Source organism: Martes martes (assembly GCF_963455335.1).
Source record: "Martes martes genome assembly, chromosome: 2".
Taxonomy (NCBI): domain Eukaryota; kingdom Metazoa; phylum Chordata; class Mammalia; order Carnivora; family Mustelidae; genus Martes; species Martes martes.
Genome location: NC_137889.1, coordinates 102,766,457 through 102,786,882, shown reverse-complemented (window position 1 = coordinate 102,786,882; position 20,426 = coordinate 102,766,457). Strand labels below are relative to the sequence as shown.

Genomic DNA, 20,426 nt, shown 5'->3' with positions numbered 1-20,426 from the left:
TTCTCACTCTCTGACAAACAAACAAAATCTTTAAAAATATATATCTCTTTTGTTCAATTACAAAGGATAGAAGGAGAATAAAGAGACTCCCTTTCTAAAATATGTCCATAGAAAACACTACACTCACTAATGGTAGAATAAAAGAATGTAGATCTTTAAAACTAAGGTATATTGAAATATTCCTTGAATGCATTCCTTCCTTCATTAATTTAGTCATTCACTGAAAAAAAATATTTAGACTTACTATGTGTCAGTTTCCAAAGACAGCAAAATATACAAGAGTGTATTCCCAGGGCCCACAGATGTGGTAGATTGAAAGCAATGACCAAACATTCTTTGCAATTCCACCCAAAGGTAAAATCTATTTCTTCTCCAACCCTTGAATCTTAGCAGGCCTGTAACTTGCTCTGACAAATAGAATAAGATAGAAGTGTGAGTTTTAAATGCTGGCTTCAGGGGCGCCTGGGTGGTTCAGTGGGTTAAGCCTCTGCCTTCGGCTCAGGTCATGATCTCACGGTCCTGGGATCGAGTCTGCATCAGGCTCTCTGCTCAGCAGGGAGCCTGCTTCCCGCGCTCTCTCTCTGCCTGCCTCTGCTCTCTTGCTGCTGCCTCTACTCTCTCTCTGCTGCCTCTGCTCTGTGTACTTGTGATCTCTGTCTGTCAAATAAATAGTCTTTAAAAAAAAAAAAAAAACCAGCTTCAAGAGAGGCCTTACAACAGCAATTCTTGCTCTCTTGGAACACTGCTGCCATGTGAACAAGCATGAGCTAGCCCACTGGAGAATCAGAGATCCTGTGGAGCAGAGAGGTCCTACTGGACACCCCCCTAAACCAAACAGCATCAGATGAGCAACCAAAAGACTTCAAAGATCAGCAGAACCAGCCCAGACCAGATGACCTAGAGAGTCTACCAAATCGAGGGAAATAACAAATGTTTGTGTTTTAATTAGCTTTGTGGTAATTTTTTACACAGCAAAAGCTAACGAATGCAACAGTTTAGTAAGTAGGAAGACATATAGGCAAAAGCAATGCAACATGGTAAGTACCACAGGAAATGGAGGGTGTGTTCGGAGTGGTTTAGTTATCTTGGCAATTCAGTAATTATATTTTCTTTGTTAGGGTCCTATTCAGAACCCGTTCCCCACCCCCACATTCTGTACTCATTTTTACTGTATTTGCTTATTCAGTTCCTAATAAAACAAAGGAAACAAGTACATTAGCCAAAAATACTGTAATGCAAACAGAAATACAATTAGTACTGTAAAACCCTCAAAATGTAAGTATTAATACATTGTTACTAGCATTAAGCACTGATACCATTAAGAAACAATAAACCTTTTAGTACTTTCAATTCTCTAAAATCTCAATTTCAACTCTCTAAAATCAAATTACTCATTCCTGCAGCAATGGCTCTCTTCTTGACTTCCCAGTTTCTGCCAATATATCATTGTCTCAGAACTCAGGGTCAAAAGTTCTGTCACCTTTTTCTCCTTTCCCTCTCCTTATCTCACACATATTCAGTCAATAACTGATTCCTGCTGATTTCTTCCTTGTATTATTTCTTGTATCTGCCCCACCTTTCCATTCCCACTGTTGTATCCTAGTTGAACTTTCACTGCCCCACTTCTGAATGATAGTAGTAGCCTCCCTACTATTCTCCTTTATAAGGTCAAAAGCCCATCAACCAATCAGCTTATTATATTATTATATTAAATCATATTATAAACATCATCTGTTCCTATGTCCTAACCAAAACGCTTTATTATAGACAGACTGATTGATCATTCAAAAATGCCTTGTTCATTTCCACCTTGTGTTTTGTTCATGGTAGCCTTACATCCTGAAATGCCATCTTTCTTACTTATGTATTACCTACTCTTCAAGCTTCTACTCAAATCTGACCTCTGCCCAGAAACCCGGTATTTCCTCTGTAACCTACAGCTATGCAGTCCACGGAAGGGCTCTAACACTTAGGTGTACTGGTAACTTTACACCTGACAACATATTGGTCTACTACAATTTAACTTTATATATTTACCATCTTCTTAATGGATATAAATGCCTAAAAAGTAGATATAAGAGCTTCGCTTCTTTCTATCACTGAATTAATAAATACTAAGTACTTTTAAAAAATGGTATTATATTAATAGTAGGAAACATTGCAATTTCAGATTTGTCAAAATGTGGACTCTTGGTTTTAGTCATGACAGGGTAATGATTATTGAACATGCCCAACACAACTGTAAAACTATACAAAATAACTGAAGAATAATAGAAGACACTGGGCATGGAAACACTTGAGGTGAGTCTAAAATCACTCTTTGACTATGTTCCAAACCATGACACAAGGAAGTAGAGTCCAAACAGAGAACACCATTCTCACTGGGCAGGGTACCAGAAATGAGGAATTTACATAGACAAAAACGTTCAGAAATCTGCATGGGGTCACCTCTGGTAATGAATATATTCTAAGCTGTGCTAGTGCAGGACAAGATTCCGAAAAGCCTACTAGAAAAACAGTTGTCAGGGATCTAAGAGCTGAATGGAGATACCAGAAGTTTTGGGAACCTATGACAAACACTGATGTTCCAATCATCCAGGATGAAGAGACATCACTGAACAATCGGAGCATTCAGCCGTGACACCAGAAAGACCATGCTCCTGGAATAAGGGGCATACCCTAGAATAAAGTCTACTCTAAGCCCAACTTTATAAAACCAGGTGATTCACCAGTAACTTTATTGCCTATTACAACAAAACTCAACACTGTTTAAAGGAAGACAAATATACATATCTCTACAACGTAGTACCCACAGAGTACAACAAAAAGGACAAAACATGCAAAGAAGTAGGAGAATATGACCCAAAAGAAAATAATGACACAAATTATGGAATTAGCAACCAATGACTTTAAAACTGTTAATAGCAATATGTCCAAGAAAATAAAGGAAAAAATGAACATTCTAAATGGATAGGGAATCTTGGAAGAGAAATGGAAATAAAAAAGAAAAAGAACCAAAGGAAAATTCTAAATCAAAATGGGATTTTATTAGATGACCTGATCAGCATATTGAACACTATAGAAGAAAGGATCAATATACTTGAATATTAGTCAATAAAATCTATCTAAACTGAAGCACAGAGACAAAAGGCAGAAAGAAATTAAGACACTTTTCATGACCTATGAGACGATATCCTGTGGTCTTATATGTGTCATTTAGAGCCCTACAGAGAGAGAGAAGAAAAAAATATTTGAAGAAATAACGGCCAAGAATTTTCCAAATTTGATTTAAAAAAAAAAATCAACCCATAGATCCAAGAATCTCAAAGATGCCATACTGAATGAAGACAAAACCATGCTAAGTCACACATCACAACAAAACTGATAAAAATTTATGCTCTAGAAAACAATCCTAAAAACACTCAGGGACAAGCAGGGATAATGATAAGTATGATGGCTGACTTATCAGAACAATGATGAAAATACTGAAAGAAAGAAAAAGATTAGTGTACAGTTCTATACTCAGCAAAATAACCTTTAAAAATTAAGGTGAAATTGGTATTATTTTTCAAATAAGCAACAGCCGAGAGAATTCATCCTCTGCAAGTCTGCAGCCTGTTAAAGAGAGCTCTTCATGATGAAGGGAAATTATACTGGATAGCAATTTGGATGTACATGGAAGAATGAAAAAGGCCAAAGATGATGAAAATGGGGGTATGCTCAGCAGGGAGCCTGCTTCCTCCTCTCTCTCTGCCTGCCTCTCTGCCTACTTGTGATTGTCTGTCTGTCAAATAAATAAATAAAATCTTAAAAAAAATTAACTTATTCAAAAGATGGCAGGAAAGGAGGAAAAAACCAGTACAGAACAGATGGCACAAGTAGATAATAATTACCAAGATGGTACCTTAAGCCCAACCATATCAATAATTATATTCAATGAAAATGGACTAAACAGACCAAAAGAAAGTAGAGATGGTCAGACTGGACAAAAAAAGCAAGACCCAGGGCATCTGCGTGGCTCAGTGGGTTAAAGCCTCTGCCTTCAGCTCAGGTCATGATCCCAGGGTCCTGGGATCGAGTCCCGAATCAGGCTCTCTGCTCGGCAGGGAGCCTGCTTCCTCCTCTCTCTCTGCCTGTTTCTCTGCCTACTTGTGATCTCTGTCTGTCAAACAAATGAATAAAATCTTAAAAAAAAAAAGCAAGACCCAAGTAAATGCTTTTCATAAAAATTATGCTTTAATATTAAAGACTCAAATAGTTTAGTATCAGGATGGAAAGTTATGACAGTTATATCATGGAAATACTAGATAGAAAAAAGCAGGTTATATTAAAATATCAGGTACAATAGACTTCAAGAGAAGAAATATTACCAGTGGCAAAAAGAAACATTTCTTAAGAATAAAAGGGTCAATTCATCACAGAGAAATAATGATCTTAATGTGTATGCACATATTAACAGAGCTTCAAAATACAAGAAGCTAAAGTGGCAGAGCTAAAGAAAGAAACAGAAATATATACAATTATAGTTAAAATTTTTAACACTCCTCTCTCAGTAACTGATGAAAGCAAATCAATAGAACATCAGTAAAGATATAGAAAATGTAGGAATATCATCATTAATAAACTAAGTGCATATATAGAACACACCAATGACTGGCAGACACATTCTTTTCAAGTGCACATGGAACAATCACCAAGACAGACCATATATTGGACCATAAAACAGGTCTCAATAGATATCAAAGAAGTGAAAGCATACAGATATGTTATCTAAACACAATAAAATTAAATTAGAATCAATAACAGAAAGATTCCTAGAAAATCCTCAACTACATATAATTAAGTAAAGATATTAATCTAGGAGGGGGGAAGAAGTACCTCTTAGAATCAATAAAACATAGTAAATACAACTTCTTTTCCCTGTGTGAGAGAAGCATATAAATTCTTGCTGTATCATGTCCACTGTACCCATGGAGGACAGGGATTTTCTTAGATCAGAATGCATTCTAATGTGTTCCCTAAGTATGCATCTTTGCCTATACTTGTCTTCTTAATCATAAATGATTGAAATTTATAGGGTCAAAAAGATATTCTGGACATTTTCTATCATATTATAATTAAGTGTCATATATACTAAATGGCAGATTCCATTCTGAGTAAAATTTGTTTTTGTTAATAGTATAGTCGGATGAAATACAGTGTATCTAAATTTGTATAGCTAGAGAAGTTCTCTAAAGATTACAGTAAATTAGATAAAAACCTTACATGTTATAACTGAAGTCACTCAGGAGATACTGTTGCGTTCCATTTCCACATAAAAACCAATTCAATACATTAAGTTTGAGGTCTTTCACTCAGGTGGCATTGGAAAGGGATTTGATTTACTACAAATTTATTCTCTAAAAATAGAGTATGATGGTGGGGGTAGGGGATGAAGGATGAGTAGGTGGAACACAGGACTTTTAGGGCCATGAATATACTCTTGTACGATTCCATAATGATGGATACATGTCATTGTACATTTTTCCAAACTCAAAGAATGCACAATACCAAGAAGGAACCATACACAAACTAAGGACTTTGGGTGCTTACCATGTGTCAATGTAGGATCATCAACTGTAACAAATGTACCACCCTGATGGGAGATGCTGATAACGGGAGACTATGCATACAGAAGGGCAACGGTGTAGGGGAAATCTTTGTACTGTATCAATTTTGTGGTGAGTCTTAAACTGTTCTAAAAAAATATGAAGACTTAATTAAAAAGATGGAGTACAACCAAATTTTAATTTCATGTCTGGCCTTTGTCTTGAGCACCATTTTGGAGTACTTGTATTTTCAGACTGAAGAGGAAGTAGACCTCAAGAATTATGAATTGGAGATCAGTATTATTTTGATCAGATGGGAGAAAAGAAGTTCTCTTCAAATTGAGTATGACAACTTCAGTTTGGATTTTCATTTTTATTTATCTTCACATATCTATAAAAGTATATCCTTTATGTTTTACATGAAAAGGATTAATCATGTGAACCATTAATACTTGCTTGGGTCTATGGATATGGTGACAATCGCTCTGGAGGGAGAAGAGGGTTTCCTCGAAGAAATAAGAACAACAGTGACCTTCCAATTACACAAACACACAAATGATGATTTGCAAGCATCAAAATCAGGTCTTCTACAGGGAACTTCAAGTCCTTAAATCTAGTTATGAAGGCATTTCCACATTGACCATGGATAAATCCTTCAATTTATGCAGATGTCAACGTAAAAAGGAAGAAAAAAGTGAACTACATTCTCTTCCATTTCTGATAAGGTCTGATGTAAATTCTTCTTTCTCCCATGTCTCTATCAGTGACCTTGACTGCTGGGCAATAAACAAAATATTTACTCAAACTCATAAATGACAAATTAATATGAAAATTTGATTTGTTTTCTACTTTTGCAAACATATTTTGTTTAGTGATCAAAGTCTCAAATGAACTGACCTTAGAGCTTTTAACCATAGCACAGTTCCTACTTGTGTGAAGCTCATTATTAGCACCTTGGAGTAATGAAATCATTCAGTCAATTTTTAATTGTATGTGGATGAATTTATATGTGGATTCATGGAATCAACATGCATATAATCCAAAAGTCATTAGTGAAACCTATTTTTTAAAAAGATTTTATTATTTATTTGAGAGAGACAGACAGAGATAGAGACAGAGAGCACAACCAGGGAAGAGAGGGCGAAGCAGGCTCCTTATCAAGCAGGGAGCCCAACGTGGGGCTCGATTCCAGGACTCTGGGATCATGACCTAAGCAAAAGGCAGACGCTTAACCAACTGAGCGACCCAGGTGCCCCATTAGTGAAACCTTTTAAATGAGAGTGAAGGGTAGGGGTCCTGACCACAAAGGGGGAGAAATAAGGCTTTTGGGGAGCTGGTAATGTTCTTTCCAGAGCACCACCTAAGTTAAGGGTATTCACTTTGAGGTAAATCACTAAAGCTATACTTTTATGATTAATGCAATCTTTTAGCTATGTAATTCTTCAATCTTAAAAAAGCTAATGTAAAGAGAAAAAATTTTAAACTGATAATATTAAATAACCTAAACTCCATGAAATTATTGATTTCTGCCTTGTTCAGTATATTCAAATGAATTAATGGTTAAAAAAAAAAATCATACTATGCAAAGGTAGAAGAGCTTCTATAAAAAAGCAAAGATTCCCCTACCCTACCTCTCCTCATCTTCAATCCTGCTTTTCAGAGTGACTGACTTTTTACCACTCCTAACTTTCTCTTTTTTGGTTTTCATGGGGGTTCTTTTCGTATTTCCAAACACTACGTTTATATCTTTTTCCTTAATTTGTCGATTTTAGACATTATGTTTGTGTTCTGACACATGAGGATTGAGCTTACATTACTACCACTTCCCTTTTTTCCTCCTCCAACTATATAATTAATGAGAGCTTGAACCCAGTTACAGTTAAAACACTGAATTTTATATTCAATTTCTGTATCAAGTGTGTCTTCAATTTCTTTGGAGAAATGTGAATGTAAGTTTACAGTAGAGATTAATAACAAAAGATGCAACCCCAGAAACAACTGATGTTGGAAAGAAACTAGACTAAGACCATAAATGATAACTCAAAATCCAAAAATGAACAGTTCCTCACATTATCATAATGACAGTCAAGAATTATCTTTGTACCTGCTCACATGCGCATTTTCCTTAAGGTGACTTTGCTCAATAGAGCAAGAAAATCTGAACTCTTCCAAATAATACTATTATATCAAAGAAACAAAGAATTTTAGAAGTAGATGGTCATTTAGTTTAACCCTCTCATTTTTATACTTAGGAAAAATGAAACGCAGAGAAGTTAGTTTGCCCAGAGCCACACAGCTTAATCAATAGCTACCTAATCAGTATCTGCTGACATTCTGTCTAGTTATTTACTTACTCATTTAGCAAACTTACCAGGTGCTATGCAAAGAAAAAGTAAGATAAAATCCCCACCCTCAAGATATTTTCTTTCTAGAAAACATAATATGTCAAGAGAAGACGGATTGCAAGCACATAATTTCATGATGAGGTCAGGGAGAATGGACAGAGGAGAAAGAGAGAGAGAAATGATGATGCCCCAACCATCTCCAGAGGTTGAGTAGTTGGCTAGGAAGGAAAGGACACACCTCACACAGGGAGCGCGTATGCAGAGGCATTCAAAGTGAGAAAATACAGAGGATAAGGAACTGAAAATTGATGTGGATGATCTGAGAAATAGGGGATGGGCGAGGAGCAAGGGTGGGAAGTGAGCCGTACAGGAATCAGCTTGTGAAGACAACAGAGATTGATTTCAGAAATATAAAGACTGTGACATGATCAGACTTGCGCTTTAGAAAGCTGACCTTTATGCTGGAATGAAAAATGGAATAGAAGGAGATAATGAATCAGGAGACAATGCGAAAATGAAAGCTAGAAATTCAATGAGGGAGGGATGGATTTGGGAGGTGAGGAGGAGGCTGAGTTAATAGAACTTGGTGATCGGAGGAGATAAATGAGTATGGATGAAGAATGGTCTCCTAGATTTCTGGCATGCGGAACCTACCAAATGGATCATAGCGGGCTAACAACTGCACTCCTTAATGTGCATGGGGGGTCGGGGAGGGACTGCAAGTTGGTCAATGAGCATGACCATAAATTTGATACTGGCATACTGATGGGGATATCTGTGTGAAGATACCTAAGTGGCTCAGCAATACAATTACTGTTTTTTTGTGGCTTACCTTGAATGACTGGATTCCTTCAGTTTAACAAATGTTTAGTAAATATAGCACAACCGTCCCCCGAATCATCCATCTATTTCAACACAAGATTGAACTACCTTCATAAACAACTTGGACTAATTCCTATTTGGCTTTTACAGCACACTTTCTAAGAGAAATAGGATACTTTCCCTGACTATCATAAAAAAGAACTTGAGGGTAAATAACTGCTAAGGTAATGTTTTAAAATAGTCAGGGCACCTGGGTGCTCAGTCGATTAAGTGTTTGCCTTCAGCTCCGGTCACCATTCCAGGACCCTGGGACCCTGGATTGGGCTCCCTGATCAGTGGGGAGTCTGCTTCTCCTTCTCCCTCTCGCCCTGCTTGCATTCTCTGTCTCTCAAATAAATAAATAAAATCTTAAAAAAAAATAGTCGGGGGAACCTGGGTGGCTCAGTGGGTTAAAGCCTCTGCTTTCCGCTCAGGTCATGATCTCAGGGTCCTGGGATCGAGCCCCACATCGGGCTCTCTGCTCAGCAGGGGGCCTGCTTCCTCCTCTCTCTCTGCCTGCCTCTCTGCCTACTTGTGATCTCTGTCTGTCAAATAAATAAATAAAATCTTAAAAAAAAATAGTCGGGAAATATTAAAATGTTCTAAGGTGTACTTGTTAAATTAGTTAAGTGCTTAAAATGGGAAATTGGGTAAAGACATGGAGAGAAACCATAAAGATACTTTATCAGTTGAATGCTATATTATGGCATGAGAGCAAGGAAATACATTTAATTGTCAAATACCATGCTTTTGATTTTAGTTTCCCAAGTGTACTGAGGTTTGCTTAATCACAACTGACTTTAAAATGTTTTCAGAATGAGGGTGAAATAACCATTGTTTTTAATTAATCAAAAATAGGATAATCCACAGTGAAATGCCTATAAAGAAAATTCTTTCCAATCTCTCTCTTTTGTCATGATCCTCCTCTTCTCATCCATGATACACAGAATTTATCCTTTTCTCTGGAATTCTGATTCACCTTCTAGGTTATTTTTCTTTTCTTTTCTTTCTTTTTTTTTTTTTTTGAAGTTGTTAAAATGTAAATACCCTTTATTTATTTTTTTTTACTTTTTTTTTAATTTTAATAAACATATAATGTATTTTTATCCCCAGGGGTACAGGTCTGTGAATCGCCAGGTTTACTAGGTTATTTTTCTTATTCATATTCAAGTCAGTAAGAAAGTTCAAGATCTAATTTTATAGAGGACGCTCCCACTAAATCCTTACTTATGCTTTCATTATCCTTGATTTTGACCAAATTTTTAAGACTCATAGATTTAAAACACACACACACACACACACACACACACTTAACTTACATACCTTACTATATGTTAACTGCATAATAAATGAATGAATTAAATAAATATGGTATGGGATTAGCTATGTTTTTGGTTCATTTTAATCCATCCCCAACAAAATATTTTCCCAGGCTTCCTGGCTGGCTTGAAATGAGCAGTGTGAATACTTTTTATAAAATAATCTTTTCTGGGCACCTGGATGGCTCAGTTGGTTAAGCACCCGACTCTTGATTTCGACTCAGGTAATGATCTCAGGGTTCTGAGATGCAGCTCCCATGCTGGGCGTGGAGCTTAAGATTCTCTCTCCATGGGACGCCTGGGTGGCTCAGTTGGTTGAGCAGCTGCCTTTGGCTCGGGTCATGATCCCAGCATCCTGGGATCGAGTCCCACATCGGGCTCCTTGCTCGGCAGGGAGCCTGCTTCTCCCTCTGCCTCCGTCGGCCAGTGCTCGCTCTCTCTCTCTCTCTCTCTCTCTCTCTTTCTCTCTGACAAGTAAATAAATAAAATCTTAAAAAAAAAAAAAAAGATTCTCTCTCCATCTTCCTTTGCCCCTCTGCCCGCACTCCTTCTATTAAAAAAAAAAATAATAATAATCTTTCTACTGCCTAGATTTTATATTCTATTTTAATTTTATATAAACTAATGGTTTTGTGTACTCCCTTAAGTACTTTCCTGAATATCCAACAAAACTAAAAACATCAAGTTTAATTTTTATTCTTTACCTTCTTCATGTTTCTTCCTACCTTAAATTTCTTCTGTATAAACAGCCATTCATACTCCTTCCATCCTTCTATATCAACTTTACTTTAACTTTATAAGTCATAAAGGTGCTTGTATTATTTAGAGAGCATTAGACAAAATGCTATAAATTGTAAGAGATTCTTTTTCTTTGACCTCACTGCCATACCTAACCCCTGTTTAAAAGAAAAAAACACTGAAGTTTTATAAACCAAGTCTTAATGATCAAACACCAATAAATGCTTAAATCCTAAAAAATAAACCTATATCTAAGACCTAGTAGACAAAGAAGTTCTTCAAATCTCAATAAATTCATGTTAAAACGCTCAAAGAAATAGTCATTTTCTCCATTTTCTCCATTCCTAAAATTCTTGCTAGGAGGCATATTTTCTAAGACAATCAAGTAACTTATTCTCACTATTCGAATGAATTGCAGGCGTGGGCACAGAACCAATAAACAGGTAGACTGATTAGAGAGTCTGTCATCACCTTTAATTTTTCTTCTTTCATGCTTGATATGTGTTAGAACTGATTTGTGGAGATAAAAACTGACTTCTGGAGGGAGAGGTATGTCCTGACATTGAAACAGTGTAGTATGTTCAGTCTGAATTGCATGATAAACAATAGTAACAAATAATTTTTTTAAATGACTGCTATTTTGACAAAATTCACTATAGCAATTGAATTTTTCTAATGTTAAATGCTTTCTATAGCGGTGTGCTTAACTTTACACAGGTTTGGTATTTTTTGTTGTTGTTGTTCAAGTTTAGAAAAAAAAATCTCACCAACAAATACTCATACATCAAAAAGCCTGAAAACTAAGAAAAACCCATAGCTTTATTTTCCAGTATGGAATGTATGAACTGTCCATAGAATTTTGACTAATACAGTAAAGATAAGGCCAACATTATAGTTTTGTGTTTTTGTTTATGCTTCTCTTCCTGCCTGGAAGCTGCAAACTGAGTTGATTATGTAATGGAACACAGCAGAATTTATCCTTCTCTGAGACTTCTCACAGGGAAGCTACCAAAGTATGTGGATTATATTTTATTATTTTAACTAACAAACACTGCTGTGAGTACTTTTCAACAGTGACAGCTCTACAGTGTACTTGTCCTATAAGTAAACATTCAGTTTCTTCCGCAGTTTGTTGGCAACAAAAATGATTACATATAGAAATATTTCTAGACAATTTTTAAAATTTCATTTTTAAAACCTGAATGTGTCTTTGTAAGTGATTCGGAGAGAGGTCAAGGTCGGAACCAGAATTAAGTGGGGAGCAAATCATCAGCAATTTCCGATAAAATGGTTGGTTCTAACTACTTGGGGTTGGGACACCAGGCCTGGGAATGTTGGCATTGTGTTCTCTTCTAGTCTGGATGGAAGATTTCATAAATTATGTCCACACAAAATAATACATGGTTTGATTTAGAGTTTCAAGGACAGTTTTCCGAAAATGTTCCAAGTGAAAATAATCAATAAAACCCTGACATGAGGAGGTCCTGGGTATTGCAAAACCATTAAAGTATGAAAAGTGGAAAATACAGTACCCCTTACTAAGTGTCTGCTTGTTCTTGAGATTTTCCAGCTAGTAGCTTTTCCCCTTCAGTTTTTTGTAGGTGGTAAGTATTTAATTCTGGATGGATTAACATATTTTGGTTTTACTTTTTAATTGATTAATTTAGATAGGCTTTAACAAACTTCAGATTACAAAGCAGTGCCTGTAGCACTGTTTCCTCTTTTGGAGACACTAATATTGAAATTAAAGTTTCAATGCAGTGCAGATAAATTCTAGAGTAGCCAAAAGTTACATTTTTTATTTGCATAAGCACCTTTTATCATTTCAATTACTTTATTACGTTCCTTCATAAGTGCCTCTAAAACTTGGAAACTAAAAACCATTTTTTTTTCAGTTCATAAACTCATCTTTCAGAATGAAATGCTTTCCTTTTGAAAGTCAGTGGGTACTTTTTAATAAATTCCTTGTTCTAGTAAACTTCGTGTGCTCTTTAGATAAGAATATTGTATCTAGGAAGCAAGAACTAGTTTTTGGTTTCTTTCTTCCCAGAAGGCAAGGCAAAAGAGTGTAATTTTTTTTTTCCTTGCAGAAAACAGCTGCCCTATTTTTGAACAAACACAACAAAAGAAAACTTGTGCCACTCAAAAAATAGTTATTCATGACCTACTATGTACCAATAAGCACAATGCTGAATGTTAGATATGCCTTTGTCAGTATAAATTCGGTATGATTTCTTTTTAGCTGTAACTACAAGATTTCATTCTTTTAGATAGCTCTTTTCCTCTCCTTTCCACTATTTTTTAAAATAATTAGGCTCTTAAAGAATAAGCCATATAGAATCTTTGTATTCTTTAAAGCTCCATCAGTCAGAATCTTTTTTCACCATTTGAAGAAAATAAGTCTATAAATTTATTAATATCTATTGAAAGTATGGGTCAGAATAAAAGCTGGTTATAAGATTTTGGCCTAATGGTGAAATATAAATAAAAAGTAATAAGCCAATTTGTATTGGGGAATTAAGCCTATACTTCATTATTCTAATTTGAAAAATAGGCAACAAATTAAAGCAGATGAAACTTGTACTACTGAAAATTAAATCTATTAGTTTCTACAGGAAAATGAGAGATTTGATAATTGATTTCTTTTTAAATTTTAAAATATAATATTTTTATGACTAATACTCTAAATATTTTCATTCATTATCTACTCTTGAGGATTCTGTGATCTTTAGCAAATGACACCTTATTTTATGTACAACTGTCAGGCTTTAAATTATTTGTAGAGAAGCTACAAAATATGACTTCACATCTTATTTTCTAAACTATTAGTTGATTTTATAGGGTAGGTCTATCAACCTCACTCGAAATATGAAAGACAGCACATTAATTTGCACCCAGGAATACCCTCTCTAACACAGCAGAGACCAAAGGTACAAAGTAAGTTTATCATCATGAAAAGAATGCTATTTTTTTCCAACAGTGAGGCACTAGATACTCATTAATGAAATATTACAAAGATAAGTGTCTCAGTAGTTACTCTACTAACTTTACCAGATTATGTGGTTTCAAACATTAATCTTTAATGTTTTTTTAAAAAAAAAGGTCAAGGAGCCAAACTAACCTGTAGGACTGTGCCACAAGTCCAAACATTCCTTCCTAAGGCTGAATGCTTCTAGTTCTTGGAAATCCTTAAGGTCTCCTAAGAAGTGACAAGGTCAACTCATAGGAGCAAACATGCTTCTCACGGTTTACCTGCTCACCTCTAAGAACATTACAGGGGAGTTCATATTTGTGGGAGGTACAAGAGTGCAAATGAGAATTAATTCCCAGAAAGCAGCATAAATTGCTTCAGTGTGGTTTACTGGTCACCAAGAAGCAGTTGTCAATTAACTCTAATCACACACAAATGCTGATGTAAGAGTAGAACATTTAGAAGTGTCCTCCTACAACAATAAAGTTCTTTTCTTCCTTCTTTTCCTTATTCTGTTCTTACAATATGCAACAATCTTACCACCTCACATGATTCATAGTATAAACAGAAAACAATAAAACAATCCCCCTGCTAATTTGCATAGCCATTAATTCTCATGCATCCCTTCTTACTACTGTGATTCCCATTCAATCTGTAGACTAGGAGAGTGTAACCTGAGTATTTACTCTATTGGTTAAACTATTCTGCATTTCCAGATACACTTTCTATTGCAATCATCTCTATGCTCAGAAGAGCACATTTACTAAGAAGTTCTGAAGAAAGGGGCACCTGGGTGGCTCAGTGGGTTAAACTTCTGCCTTTTGCTCAGGTCATGGTCCCAGGGTCCTGGGATCAAGGCCCCGCATCCTGCTTCCTCCTCTCTCTCTGCCTGCCTCTCAGCCTACTTGTGATCTCTGTCTGTCAAATAAATAAATAAAATCTTAAAAAAAAAAAAAAAGTTCTGAAGAAGGAAAAGATGACATTTTCACTTTATTAAAAATCCATATGGAAACTCATATTTTTTAACTTATTATTTTAAAATGCCAATACTGTTCTTACTTCTCCCAAGTTCAAATTAATTGAAGGTTATGAAGTAACCACTTCCCCCCAAAAGCCAGAACTTTCACCTCTTCTGAACAGGGAATACCTCTCATAAATTAGGTTAAAAAAAAAAAAAGATCTTGCTGATTGAATGATAGTCCAAGATTCCTGCAGCCGCCAAGTCTTTATCTAGACCTTCTATCTACCACAATGAGCAATCCCTGAAAGTGAAGTAATTTACTTCATCAATTATCTGGAAGTCTGAAGGCAGTAGTAAAAACCTGCCTAAATATTAGTTTCTTACACTAGCTTCAGTTTGTTCCAAGGAACATGACGAGAGAAATAGGAGGGATATGATCATTAAATCTAACATCCTAGCTATCTCAGACTAAGCTCTTACCAACGGCAACTCCCAACAGCAACTCAGTCATCACAGATGAACTTGTTTAAGAGGTAGGAGTAAGAAGGAAGTGCAAAGATCAAAGTAGTGCTTACAAAGGGGAACAACTATTTTTGTATGTATACTCTAGTATTTACTAACTGGGTTTGAGAAACAGGGTGTTTATTCATTCAGCCCATCTGAATGCCAGCTGCAGAATTTAAGATTAAATTGAAATTTGAAAACAAAGATTATAGATTTTCAAACCCTAATTGTCAAACCCACCAACACCTAACTGGATTATAATATTTCCTTTAAAAAGTGTTTCAATTAGGTTAGAGGTGATTTACTATTCACAGCAAGCAGTATTTCAATGCCAGCATTCAATCTACACATAATGAGCCTTCCTTTGTGTTCATATTTGTCCAGTAGGCTGTGGCCCAGGAAGACATTTTATCTAAACAAGCTCCTCAGGGCACTGAGGAGTTGCAGGTATATCAATATGGATGAATAATTTCAGGAGATTTCACGTTTCCATTTATGATATATATTCGACTCCCCTTAGCAACTTAATTACATGACAAATGTAAAATGCTACAGGAAACAAATCTTTGTATTTCCTGTCTTCCCAAGCTCATAAGCTCAAAAAATACGTTGCTTTAGATTATTTACATTTCCTTAGTGCATCAAACAGTAAGAGGATTCATCTCTAGAAAGCACAATATTAAAATTAGGAAAACAACATACTTCAGCTAAGAACTTTATTCTAATCAAGAGTCCGTTTTAGTTTTAACAAACACTGCAATTTAAACTACTCAAGAATATTCTATTGAGACGTTTTGCTAGAAAAATAAGCACTGGACATCTTGATCCCAAGCTTCAGTGTTTACCAAAGATCACCAGTTTACAGAACATTTGTATGCCAGAGTTATTAAATGTTGTAGTAATACTATAGTCATTTTCCCAGATTATGGGCCTTATAACAAAATCTTTAAGTTAAATACAGTTATTTAATAAGCTGCAATGCTGAAAAACCCTACTTAACAAAGTCCATGGAAAGGTCTTAAATCTTGATAATCAAGTACTGTATCATCAAGTCCCATTTAGGTTTCAGTACAGACCAATAAATCAGGGCAAACATCTCCATTGGTATCTATTCTTAAAGACCATAAGAAAACTTGTATTTAGGATAGGCTTTGTTTATATCATTATTTTTATTCTGGAGGTCATGCATGATACATGGTGCTGTTGTCCGACTGTTTTACATAATCAGTGTCTGAAAAGTGCTCTAAGTAGATAATTTCTTTTCTCAAATGCCAGGCCCTGTAGGTTCAGTACCAGGCCCTCCTTGCTTTTTGTGAAAACGAAGATATGGATTCTGTAGTACGTGAATACATTATGTCCTGGTGTGTTTGTGTGTGTGTGTGTGTGTGTGCGCGCGTGTGTATGAGAGAGACAGACAGACATAAGTGGGGGGCTTCTTTTTGAAGTAGGAGATGAAGGAATGAGGCTCTTCTACTCAATTTTGGGGAGCTGGGGAGGGCTTTCCCAGTCAAGACGACTGACATACACTTCTGCTTTCATTTCATAGAACGCCCTTAGGTGAAATCTGGTTCAGCACTGCACCAACCACCTTTCCTTCTCCGAAGCGCACCTCAACCCTCAAGCCACCCGCCAGGAGGGGTGGGGGTGTGTGGGGGGGGGTGAACATTAAAAAAAAAAAAAAAAGTTTGCGAGAGTTCGCCCACGGGTCCCGGTTCCCGCCCGGCGCTGGAACGCGAGGAGAAAGGACGGCCCGGGCAGCCGCGGCCCTCTGGCCAAGCGGCCCCTGCGAAGTCCAGATGTGTCTTCTGCCCCTCTCTCCATGCCCATGTGCCTCTCAACTCCTGTCAACCTGGTCCTCCGTCCGGAATAGCCCAGCGGTTAGCGCAGGAATGAGGAAGTCGGAGCAGGGCTAGAGGGGGTGCGGGGCGGGTAGGCGGCGGGACTCGGGCCACACGTCCCCGGCGTGGCTCCCACTTGCCCGAGTTCGGCTTACCCTGGTGACGAGTCCGCGCTCGGCCTCCCAGCGCCTGTGGGCTCCCCTCCGGGCGGCGCGGGCCTGCGGGCCGGCGAAGCAAGAAGCAGCGGCCGGCCGGGGCCGGAGCGGGTCCGGTGCGGGTCGGGTCGGGTCCGGGCGAGCGGACGCGCGTTCTCGCCGGGCCGGGCCAGTCAGCGCCGCGCCATGTCCGCAGCGCGGGCGGAGGGAAGCGCAGGACGCGCGGTGGCCGGGCCGCGGCAGTGCCGCCTTCCCGGCCGCGGCGGCTCCGGCCTGGGCTGCGCTGGGCTCTCGGAGCGGGGCCGGCGGCGGGGCGCAGGCCGAGGGCGGCGGCGGCGGCGGCGGCGGCTAGAGGCCCGATGGACGGGAAGGGCAGGGGAAGCTGTCAGCGCGTCGCCGGGCCGCTCCGGTGGCGAAACCTCCTCTTCCTGCCCCGGCTCGCTGGTGCACTTCTCTCTCTTTCTCTCTCGCTCACTCTCTCACTTCCTGGCTGGAAATTCCCACTGACGTCGAGAGAGAAGACAGACAGACGGACACCCGCGCGCACGCAGCGGGGGCGGGAGGTGGGGTAGCCGCCGGGGGTGGGGAAAGCCCGCACTTCTGGGGGCGCCTTGCGCCCCCGGCCCTGCCTTGCCGCCGGGCTTGGCTCCCGCCCCTCGGGGCCGCTATGGGACGCAGAACTAGGGGCGCGCGTTCCGCGGCCCGGACGCCCGGGTGCCCTGCGGAGCTCCCCCAGCCGGCGCTCCCGGAGCCGCAGAGGCCGCAGCGGACGGGGACGCCCCCCTGGAAGCGCTTGCGGGGCCGAATTGTCCCGGGAGGCAGGCGGCGCGGAGGCGGCGGCTGCGCGGAGGTTGGAGTCTGGCGGTCCAGAGCCCTAAGGACAGGCCCAAGCATCTGGAGGGGATGATGGGGCGGCCTGGAGCCAAGCGTGCTGTGTATAAAAAGAAATCTCATCTATATATTCCTTTTAAGTTGTCTCATTTACACTGAAATCTCTCCACGGGTTAAAGTGGGATTGCTATATCATAACCGGCTTCTGTCCAGTGGATTCTGAACAATCTACTGGGTTTGGGCGAGGTCTTAAATCTCCTGGTTATGACAGTTACTCAGAACTTTCATCTGTAGGGTGTTGTCAGGCCTTTATGATAATTACTGTGGATAGAATTATAGCAATGGTGGTAGCAATAGTTTTGGTTCACAGCTGATAAAGGGAATACTGATCCAGCGGTTGGGAGTTTTTCTCTTTTTTTCTGGAGAGAGCACTGTTAGAACCCGTAGCCAGGTCTCCCAGTGACCATCGTCAATGGTTTATGGGCTTCTTTACGTGCCAGGCACCGTGCTAGGCAAGGGCTGGGGATACTTGAAGATAGAATAGCTCCCAGAATAAGAAACCTTGCGCTGAAATAGATATTGTCAAGCTTATTATCTCACCACTTGGTTCTGTGACAACTGTGTAAATTTAACTTTAAAAACCTAATAATCACGCGATCACCACGGTGTTGCTACGGCATTTGATTACCCTTGCAAGTTAGCCATTGTTTTCACGCGGGCTCCCAGCCCCCTCCCTCCCCTCCCCGAGGCCATGACAGGGTTCTCAGAGGAGTGTTTGGCAGGGGAAAGAGATCCATTTGATTGGGTTTGGGGTGAGTCTCTGCACTGGCTTTGGGATCGAGCAACAATCTACCTTGAAGCGATTTCATTTAACTCCCAGAGGTTGTTTGTACAACTGGAACCCAGGGAATTTTATAAAGACAAAAGACAATGACTTTTTAGAAATCTCATGTTGTTATTTATAAGACATTATTAGAGGGGTGCCTGGGGGGCTCAGTCTGTTAACCTTCTGCCTTCAGTTCAGGTCGTGATCCCAGGGTGCTGGAATTGAGCCTGCAATGGTCTCCCTGCTCAGTGGGGTGTCTGCTTCTCCCTTTCTCTCTGCCCTGCCCCTGTGCGCGCGCTCTCTCTCTCAAATATTTTGAAAAATGCTTCTATTAAAAAAGACATATTAGAAATGTTTTCAATATTATATTTTAATAGATGAATATATAGTGTATGTAAAATGATATTTGCCACTCGCATGAGTATAAAAAGTGCAAACTTCCATGAAACAAAAAAGTGTTACGGGAGTAGTTTTCTTTAGGAGGCAGATGTGAACATTCACACACTTGGTGGAAGGGTGTTGGGTGTGGGGGAGTCTGGGTAAGGTAACCCATTGATGAAAGAATGGAGAGATAGGATTGTTAGAAAGAGTACAGCCAGCAAGACATAGTTTGGGAACAAAAATTGAAGAGTGTTATTTAGTAAAAAAAGATTCAATTGAATTTCAAATTCAAAATTATACCACAGAATAATCTTAAAATTGAGGATGGGTTGTTAAGCAGTAAATTAGCTTCCTGAGTCTGCCGTAACAATTACCAAACTAGGTGTTTTAAAATAACGGAAAGTTATCCTCTCACAGTTCTAGAGGCCAGAAGTCAGAGATCAAGTTATTGGCATGTTCCCTTTGAAGGCTCTAGGGAGAATCTTTCTTTGCCTCTTCCTAGCTTCCAGGGGCTCCCACAATCCTTAATAATCCTTGGCTTTTAGCTGCATCACTCACATCTGTCTCTGTCTTCACATGGTCTTCTTTTTTGTGTCTCCTCTGTATCTTTACATCTACATCTCCCTCTCCTTTCTCTTGTCAAGACACTAGTCATTGTGTTTAGAGCCCACCCCAATACAATCTGACTTAATCTAACTTGATTATATCTGTAAGGACCCTATTTCCAAATAAAGTCATGTTCATAAGGACCCAGGATTAGGACTTCAACATTATCTTTTAGGGAGACGCAATTCAGTGTGTTATTGTAAACAAAACTGTAAAAGTTCCCCATCTGCTCTTTTTGGTCCACCAGTTAATTTTCCTATATTCCTGCTTTGTTTCCTGACAATTTTTCTACACCCTGTACATACCTGCTTTGAGGAATATTTCTTATTAATTCATCTACCCTCAGGGTGTCAAAGAGCATTTGTCATTATCAGGCTACAAAAGAAAAAAATGCCCAAATGTGGAATTTCACACATCAAGACTGTGGAAAGGGCAAGTTGTGTTTGTCACCAGTCTTTGAAATTATATAAATTTCCCTTCTCCTGAAGCTGGGTGTTGGAAG

The 20,426-nt window shown here is 38.8% G+C and overlaps 1 protein-coding gene across 2 annotated transcripts in view; it reads right to left on the bottom strand.

Annotated features, from left to right (window-relative positions):
- NFKB1 (nuclear factor kappa B subunit 1) overlaps window positions 1-17,761 on the bottom strand; it is a 118,984-nt gene extending 101,223 nt beyond the window's left edge. For both annotated transcript variants that reach the window (XM_080796230.1, XM_080796231.1), the window contains exon 1: window positions 17,281-17,761. The gene's annotated coding sequence lies outside the window, so the exon portion shown is untranslated. The remainder of the gene's footprint in view (window positions 1-17,280) is intronic.
- Window positions 17,762-20,426: the final 2,665 nt, after the last annotated feature.